Source organism: Dendrobates tinctorius, unplaced genomic scaffold (genome assembly GCF_039654945.1).
Source record: "Dendrobates tinctorius isolate UK_male_01 unplaced genomic scaffold, ASM3965494v1 ptg000070l, whole genome shotgun sequence".
In the NCBI taxonomy this organism is placed as follows: domain Eukaryota; kingdom Metazoa; phylum Chordata; class Amphibia; order Anura; family Dendrobatidae; genus Dendrobates; species Dendrobates tinctorius.
The window spans coordinates 29,520,079-29,529,214 of NW_027361738.1; the positions used below are offsets into that span (position 1 = coordinate 29,520,079).

The 9,136-nt window shown below is 44.3% G+C and overlaps 1 long non-coding RNA gene across 1 annotated transcript; it reads right to left on the minus strand.

Annotated features, from left to right (window-relative positions):
• Positions 1 to 1,337: 1,337 nt before the first annotated feature.
• LOC141095924 (uncharacterized) lies at positions 1,338 to 2,938 on the minus strand. Its single transcript, XR_012233505.1, has 4 exons — positions 2,580 to 2,938; positions 2,245 to 2,286; positions 2,023 to 2,081; positions 1,338 to 1,472 (listed from the first exon to the last, which is right to left on the minus strand). It is a non-coding gene; the product is annotated as an uncharacterized lncRNA (long non-coding RNA).
• Between the last annotated feature and the right edge of the window lie 6,198 nt (positions 2,939 to 9,136).

Here is a 9,136-nt window from a genome sequence, read left to right on the forward strand (position 1 = left end):
AGCGGCTCAGCAGGATGAGGGGTTTGTGCAGGTTGGGGATACATGGTGATGGGGCTGGGATATTAGAAGAGAAACGTGTCAAATATTTTATATTTATTTATATGCATCTCCAGTTGGAGTACTGAGGGTTTTGTTTTGTTGTATAACTATATAATTTCACTTTTTTTTACTTGTGGAATCTGCATAGCGATTATTTCCTAAATTGTGTTTTTGTGTTGTGCCTCGGCTCGGGTTCTGTAGGAGGACCATTGGATTCGTAATGTATCTTATTTTATGCTATTTTTGACTGTATATTAGTTACTGCTGGTGTCTTTGTCCAGGACGCGAACTTGCGGTGTTCCTGCGGTGGTTCTTCTGAGCCATCGATGGGTCCTGGCTTTCTTCTTCGGCGCTCAAATGGATATATTCCCTCTGACGCCTATTTTTTGAACTGACAATCTCCTCTTCCCCTTTAAAAGGTCATTTTTACCCCCAAAAAATGATCCTTTCTATAATAATCTACAATATCCTCTTTTAAAATATTCCCCTCTATTACAAATGGCTGAATGGTATAATTTATGTTTTCATATTCCCTTTCTATATATCAAAATTATCTCTGACGAAATTCTCAGTTATAATATTGAATTATCCTTCTCTTCTCTAAAATTTGCTTTTTGAATGTAACCTTAGATATAGATTCATTTCCATACGGATATTTTTTTTTTGTCTTCTAATTACTGATAGTCCTTTACTATGACATCATATATATATATTTTTTATTGTTTTTAAAGAATAAGTTTTCTCTTTTGAAATGCTTTCACAGTTATAAATATCTGCATGTCAGTACGTCGACAGCGATGTCATTTCTGTCTGACAAATCCATCTTTGTATACTCACACGCATATTATTTATACTTTTTAATTATGACTTTTTTTCAACAATAAGTGATGATGGGTTTCTCCTTGGATATGATCTCGGCATAATATCGGCCCCAGTCTGGGAGTTTGCGATGTCTTGCGACTTTCCCTCACTCTAGAGCAGGGTTCTCCAACTCCAGTCCTCAAGGCCCACCAACAGATCATGTTTTCAGGATTTCATTAGTATTGCCCAGGTCATAATTGCTTCACCTGTGCAATACAAAGGAAATCCTGAAAACATGATCTGTCGGTGGGCCTTGAGGACTGGAGTTGGGGAACCCTGCTCTAGAGCTTCGAACAGAAAAAATCCCCCTCCCCTTTTTATCTTGTCTTCCTCTTTTTTATATTGTTTGTACTGGGAAATTGATTTATTTTACATGGTAAAAGCGATCACTTTATATTCATAATTATTAATGGACACAGTTCACTTAGATTTTTTAAATATTTATTAATTTTTTAATGTGTTTCTGCTCCGCAGGTTCTCGTCCATATCTTCTCTTTTGAATAAAGCTGGGATCCACTCATTCATTTCTTCATTTTTTTCTTTAAATAATTTTTCAGTTGTTACCCGTTAATCTGTGAATAGAAATGAATTGATGATTAAGAAAGGGATCCTTAATGTATATGTTTAATTCTATACCGATAAAGACGTGTTAACCTTTTGTCAACCATGAACTCTGACATCATGCGTCATTTGATCGTTAGGCGCCATTTTTGAATTTAGCATGTGCTTAAACCTTGCAAGCACCTTGTCTCTTCATATTGTATGTGGTATTTCCTGACGAAGGGGTCATTGGAACACCGAAATGCGTTGAATAAGCCACTGGAATATTTCAATAATTTCTGGAATTAATCTATTGCGGCAGCGCGGAGATAATCCACACTTCCTACTAAGCATATCTCTTCATAAGGTCGTGGATCGAGCTGTGGATCTGCGGCAGCCGCCATCTTTACATGCCTGTATTCACCTGCACCAGGTGAGCAGTTTTCTTGGTGTTTCATCTTTGTGATACGTGGGATAAGACCCTATTGCGCTTTGTGTCTCCCCTCTTTCTTTTTCTATATATAGCAAACTGATGATACCGCTTAGAGTTTGTAAATCTTTCAATAAAAAAATTCTACTTACGTTTTATTTATTGTGTTCCCGCTCTGCTGAAGCAGCAGGTAAAAGCTCGGAGGAGCCAGCTGTATAGAATGGAGAAGAAAGGAAGGGAAGGTGTTGGTATCTTCCATTAAAAATATACTGTACAATATAGTATAAAGGGAAGACACAAAGTATATCTACCCATATTATGGGCCTTAGTGTAACAACATGTCACATACAACAATGGGGGAAGCTTTTCCTTACTTTGTTGGACGTCTCTCTGTTTCTTTTTTATCACTTTTGCTGCTGGAGAAAAGGAAAAAGTGATCACAAATAAATATATAAATATAATAATCAGGAACAAATCCTAGCATCATAGGGATACAGATAATAAACATAATGTATGCCCTGTCTCATATACTTCACCACATCATATAGATTGCTAATTATTAGCTCATTGAATACATTTCACATGCACTTGCAAGCGGACTGATCTGCCTGTGTAACTACCAGGACAAATCATTGTATAATTTTGCATCTAGAAGACAGCGTTTAGGACATAAGGGCACATCCATTTGTGGGAAGGGTTAAATACTTACATGTTTTTGACAGTGGTCTGGTTCTTTCTTCTATAGCATTTTGGCATCCACCATTTATGTTTGTGTCTTAAAAAATCCAAACAAACAAATTGAGACTCATACAATTCACATCATCATTCTGATCAGTCTATGAGAATTTATACAGTGATATTGTCCTGTGTAATGTCCTATGATAATGTCACAATTAGTGATGGATGAACCTCTGGATGTTTGGGTCCTGCGTGTTATGCCAAACGGTTTAAAAAAAAAAAAGCTCGGTTTGGGTACCAGAATAGTACCCGAAACCGAACCTAGACCCCATTCAGATGCATGGTATGCCCGAACACCCATTGTTTGCCATGCTGTCATTTGCAGCACAGCACAGCAAATGACAGTCAGAGAGCTGCGGTTTCCAACACCATCTATGAAAGTTTACCTCTGTTCATAGAGGCGTCGGCTGATTAGAGAGTACTATTCCCAGCAGCCTACGCCTGCTGCCGCTAATAACAGCGAGATCAGGTGTCGTTGATGGGAGTATTCATCAGTCAGTGCCTGCACTATAAATACAATTTTAAAAAAAAAATGACGTGAAGTCTTTCTATTTTTGATTACCAGTATGGTAAAACTGACAGCTGCGAGCTGCAACATTTAGCTGTCAGCTTTAGCAAAGCTGGTTATCAACAATAGAGGGGTCCCAACGGCATTTCAAAAAATAATTAAAAAATATGGAATGGGATGCCCCCATTTTTAACAACCTGCCAAGAATTAATGCTTAGGAAGCCTATGGATAAAGTTATCTGACTGGATATAACTGCTATCCATGTATTCTTGAGTACATTTATTTCCAGGAGACTCGGAGATGTTCTGGGAGTGTTGGCGAATACATTATAATCTCACTATCTGTCTACTTACAAGCTGATATCCTCATTGCTGCCTTCTGATGTGGCATTAAACTTATCCACCTCTTCTTCCTCCTTTTCCTCCTCTTTCTCCTCCTCCTCGTCATCCTCCTTCTCCTCCTCCTCGTCATCCTCCTCCTCCTCCTCCTCCTCCTCGTCATCCTCCTTCTCCTCCTCCTCCTCGTCATCCTCCTTCTCCTCCTCGTCCTCCTCCTCCTCGTCATCATCCTTCTCCTCCTCCTCCTCGTCATCCTCCTTCTCCTCCTCCTCGTCATCCTCCTTCTCCTCCTCCTCGTCATCCTCCTTCTCCTCCTCCTCGTCATCCTTCTTCTCTTCCTCGTCCTCCTCCTCGTCATCCTCCTTCTCCTCCTCCTCCTCCTTGTCATCCTCCTCCTCCTTCTCGTCATCCTCCTCCTCCTCGTCATCCTCCTTCTCCTCCTCGTCATCCTCCTTCTCCTCGTCATCCTCCTCCTCGTCATCCTCCTCCTCGTCATTCTCCTCCTCGTCATCCTCCTCCTCGTCATCCTCCTTCTCGTCATCCTCCTTCTCCTCCTCCTCCTCCTCATCATCCTCCTCCTCCTCGTCATCCTCCTCCTCCTCGTCCTCCTCCTCCTCGTCATCCTCCTCGCCCTCCTTGTCATCCTCCTTCTCCTCCTCCTCGTCCTCCTCCTCGTCCTCCTCCTTCTCCTCCTCCTCCTTCTCCTCCTCCTCCTTCTCCTTCTCCTCCTCGTCATCCTCTTCCTCCTCCTCGTCATCCTCTTTCTCCTCCTCGTCATCCTCCTTCTCCTCCTCGTCATCCTCCTTCTCCTCCTCGTCATCCTCCTTCTCCTCCTCGTCATCCTCCTCCTCCTCGTCATCCTCCTTCTTCTCCTCGTCATCCTCCTTCTCCTCCTCCTCCTCGTCATCCTCCTCCTCCTCGTCATCCTCCTTCTCTTCTTCCTTCTCCTCTTCCTCACTATTGGATATATAACATAGACATTATTTAGCAATTCTCGTAAACTGCCATTGTTGTTACAATTACTCATTTTATAGGAGAAATTTCTCTAAAAACTTCTGAATTTCTATCCATCGTCACTGTTATCCTCCAGTTGCCAACTATTAGCAGAATGAAGGCTGCAATTTATAGTAGACTGTGTATGGAGGACATAAATGGTTTCATAAAACTCCCAGGCATGATCCGTTAAAATCTCTCTAAGAAAAAGTGTCCGTGTTACTGTCCGCCATGTCTGTCATGCCGCAAGATGCCTGGAGCAATGTGCACGCGCACCTTACCTCATGGCTGTTGCTGGGTAACCATCCATCTCTGTCTGGTTCTGCAATCCGCTGTATTCCTGGAACACCTAATCATGTGACTTCTATGTTCCAGCCCTGCTCTGATTCTGCAATCCGCTGTATTCCTGGAAACCTCTGATCATGTGACCTCCTCTATGGTCCTACCCAGGCTGTTCTAGCGATGCACTCTATGATCCTGGAGGATCTGAACACAAAGTTCCTCCCAGGTCCTGACCCGGAAGTACTGGTGCTATGGTGCTATATCAGACCGCCCCTCCCTATGGTCAGGGCCTGAGTATCGTGTTGCTTCCCTGCATGGCTGCTTGGCCTGCTGGGTCTCTCCTGTATTCTGTGCCCCTACACTTTGCTCTGTCGTGCGTCTCTGCACACGCTCTGTGCTTGTACTCTGACTCCTGTCTCGTGCCATGTCTTGTGTTGTCTCTTGTGCCATGTTTGTCCTTGCCTTGCCTTGTAGTACCTCCGCTGTTCTCTGCTTTAGCCTGTTTTGCCATGTCTGGTCTTTGCTATTCTGAGCCTTGTAGTACTTCTCATGTTTCTTGTCTCTGCCTGGTTTTCCGTACTCTGCCCTTTGGTGCTCTCTTGCACATTTCCACGCTAGTCCCAAGGCTCTGCCTTGGCCCGGCTCTGGGCTTCGGCCTACGCTCCGCTGCTAGCTCTGTTCTTGCTCTGACCTGGCTCTGTTTCTGCCTATGTTCCGCACCCTGTCTTGCCTTGTTTCTCGCCTAGCCTTGTCTTGTTTCTTGCTTTGCCTTGATTTGTTGCTTCGTGTGCCCTTTGAATGCACCTGGCCTTCCTAGCCTCCTGCTTGTGCCTCAGCCGTGCCCGCCCTAGTCGTGCCCGCCTGCTTGTGCCTCAGCCGTGCTCGTCGGTCAGTGACAGCTGTGTCGCCTGCTATGCCTCAGCCGGGTTCGCTGGAGTCTTGCCCACCTGTTAGTGCTGCAGACCGATCAGCTAGCCAGTGCCCCAGCCGTGCTCTTTGTGCTTCCTTGCACTTCACGCTGTTTCTGCACTGTGCTCTACGTGCTCTCTATAGCACGCGCAGGTCCTCGCCTGCCCTTGGCATACCTCCCCGTGCTTCTCTAAAAGTACGCACAGGTTTTGCCATGTACCGTCGTGCCCTCTAGCACGCACAGGTCCTAGTCTGTACCATGTCTTGAATCCTGACCCTGGCATGCCTCTCTGCATGCGCAGGACCCTGCTTTTAAACTCTGTCCCTGGCATGCCCCTCGGCATGCGTAGGTCTCCGTCCGTGAACCTGACTCTGGCGTGTTCCTTCGCAAGCGCAGGACTCTGCTCTGTACCTTTCTCTGGCGTGTCCCTCTACACGCGCAGACCTCTGTCCTTAAACCTGTCCCTGGCGTGCCCTTTGCATGCGCAGGCCTCCGTCCTTGAATGAACCCTGGTGTGTCTCCAAGCACGCACCCTGTCTTGAACCCTGGCTTGCCTGCCGGATTCCCGAAACCTGCCGACCGCTGCCAGAGGTCCGGAACCAGATGACTGCAGCCTGATTTCCGTAGCCTGATGCCTGGATCCTGTCGGTCGTTGCCAGTAGTCCGGAGTCCGATGCCATCGCACCCTGTCTTGGATCCTGGCGTGTCTCCTTGCACGCACCCTGCCTTGGACTCTGGCATGTCTCTCGGCGCGCACCTTGTCTTGGACCCTGGCGTGTCATAGCACGCATCCCTCCTAGGAACTCGTGTGATCCCTAACACGTACCCTGCCCTCCAGTATGTTTTCTGCACGTGTTATGTCTGAACTTTAGGCGTGCCCTTGCTCGCACCTTGCCGTGTTTCACCGTTGGTGCCCTGCATCTGATTCTCTGTTTTTGCCTTGTATCTGATTAAAATGTGTAACCACGTTTGCTGATGAAATCCTGTGACTTCGCTTTATGTTTCGTTTCCTGTTTGTCCTGTTGCTAGACACTCAATAGTGTCTCCCTGAGCCGGCCGACTGGTCCAGCAGCCGTGGTGGCTCACCCCCTTGGTCTTGCCCCTGACACTCCCTGTACAGGGGGTGGGTTCTCACTAGGTTCGCTCGCCCTAGGTGGGTGGGTGCCACGGCCCAGAGGGTTCACTCTAAAAGGAAAAACGACTCAGCGTAAGCTGACGCTCGTCACATTCACAGCAACCAACCAGATCACTGCTCTTCATTTTAAAGGAAATTGAGATGTTGAAATCTGGATTCTGATTGGCTGTGAAGGGTCACACTGATACTTTGTGTTAGAAGAGTATTTATACATGAGCGTGCCTGTGTCTGCTGATGGTGGCACAGTGACAATGAGGGGATGTGAAATCCTCATGAATTTCCAACTCTTTCTTACATCATTTCCCCTTGTAGATACAGTACATTGATTATGGCAATAGTATATCTGAGGGAACAGCTCAGAAATATGACTCTGTTTATAATACCAACTTACAAGATGGTCTCCAGGGTAGGCGCGCGGGATGCTCTTCCAAATTTGTTTTTCCTATAATAGAACATACAGCTCTGGTTAGAATCATAACACACTGGCTCATCATCTGCGGCTTTTTATAAGTCACTTTCCTTATATGTCTTGTGGTATTTGTTGCTGTTTTGGCACAGAATTCATCAAAATAATGTGCTTGATTCATGAATTTGTCGCAAAGTAAAAAATAGGCTTTTTTCGTCTTTTGAACTCCGTTTGTGATGTTTGGTCTCATATTTTGGAGTACTGAAAAACACACCAGAGGGAGGAAGAAGGAGACTAGAGAGAATCTGTGCCAAATCAGGTGAAAATATCTGGAATTGTTAAAAAACAGCCACAAAGCAGCAAAAATTAGAAAAAAGGCGAGCACATGTAAAATTGACTTAAAAAAGGTGCAAATAATGAAAAGGGTAAAAAACAACAAAAAAAGGTGCCAACACACAAAAGTAGACATAAAGTGGACACAAAGGTGGTGATGAATCTGGGCCACGATGTATATAACCTGTCCCCCAGATAACAGCATGGACATAACCTCCAGAATCTCTCCAGCTCTGCCATCACATAGATTGTGCTACACAGAAGGATGATCCTTTAATCTCAGGCTCCAAGACAACATTTGGTTGGTCAAGAGTCCGGATAAATTTGGGGCATTACTGTAATTGGCTCCTGACCGTATTGTTATTCTACGAATAAAAGGGATGAGGAACAGTATGAAGAATTAATTTGGGTCTAAGTTCTTTATTATTGAAAGCAATGTCATCCTTCTTATGGAAACAGTGTAAATGCCCCTGAGTGGGAGCAGTAACGCCATGATATCACCACCATGGAATCCTCCCCTTATTGGGACACATACTACTCCTATATGAATGTGGAAGATATAATAAGATACATACTCGAATTCTACCTCCCATAGCTCTATGCTGACTCTCCATCTATTAAAGAAAAAGAAAACAGAATGAATAATATTACACATACACAGTCACCATGATGGTAGGAAGAGGAATGATACTATTGAGCCTTAATATAACCAATGCAGACTCATAGGGAACATCTCTGTGGTGGATCATTACAGGGAGAGTCCAGGAGGATCAATAATCCCAGTTATATGATATACATACAGCTCATGCAGGAACTCCTTGTACTCCTTGTACTCCTCTTCCAACGTCATCCTACTGAAGAGTAAGGAAGATAATTAGGAATTATTGTATCTGCTCCATAGCTGATAACAGATCATCAATGGTCACTAAAATGTACAACTGTTGTATGTCAGAAACCTGGCGTAGTGTAAGCCCCTGTTCACATGTACGTGTCTCCAGGGCGTCTGGCAGCCGTTTTCACCCGTACTGGAGACATATATCCACGCGTACCCATTACAACCTATAGGGCTGCTCATATGTCCGCGTTTTACCAGCAGCACAGATGACAGAGGCCAATACCAGTCTATGGGTCCATGTACAACACATATAGCACACGAATGGCATCCATGTGTCATCCATGTGCCGTCCGTGTATATTTAACACTGCAAGTATAGAAGCTTTGGAATTGATTTTTATAAAGCCATACTGGAAAAAAACGGATGTCACATGGATGGCACACGGGTGTCCCACTGACGTATCATTGATGATACACTGATAGCACTCGGGTGACACTGGGGACACACTAATGACACCAAGTCATCGCCAACTGTGGTACTTTACAAATCATTAAAATGTAATCTTTAATGCAATACTAAAAAAAATATTTATACAAAAAAACACTAATTAGAGTAATATGGGAGTAATTACTCCATTTTTATACTATTTAATTAAAGTTTATATTTTAACAATTTGTAAAATATCACAATTGGTGGAGAATTGGTTTCTAAATAGTGTGTACTCTAATAACACAATAACGCTGTGAGCTTTCTCAAGGATGACACACTAATGGCTCACTGATACTAC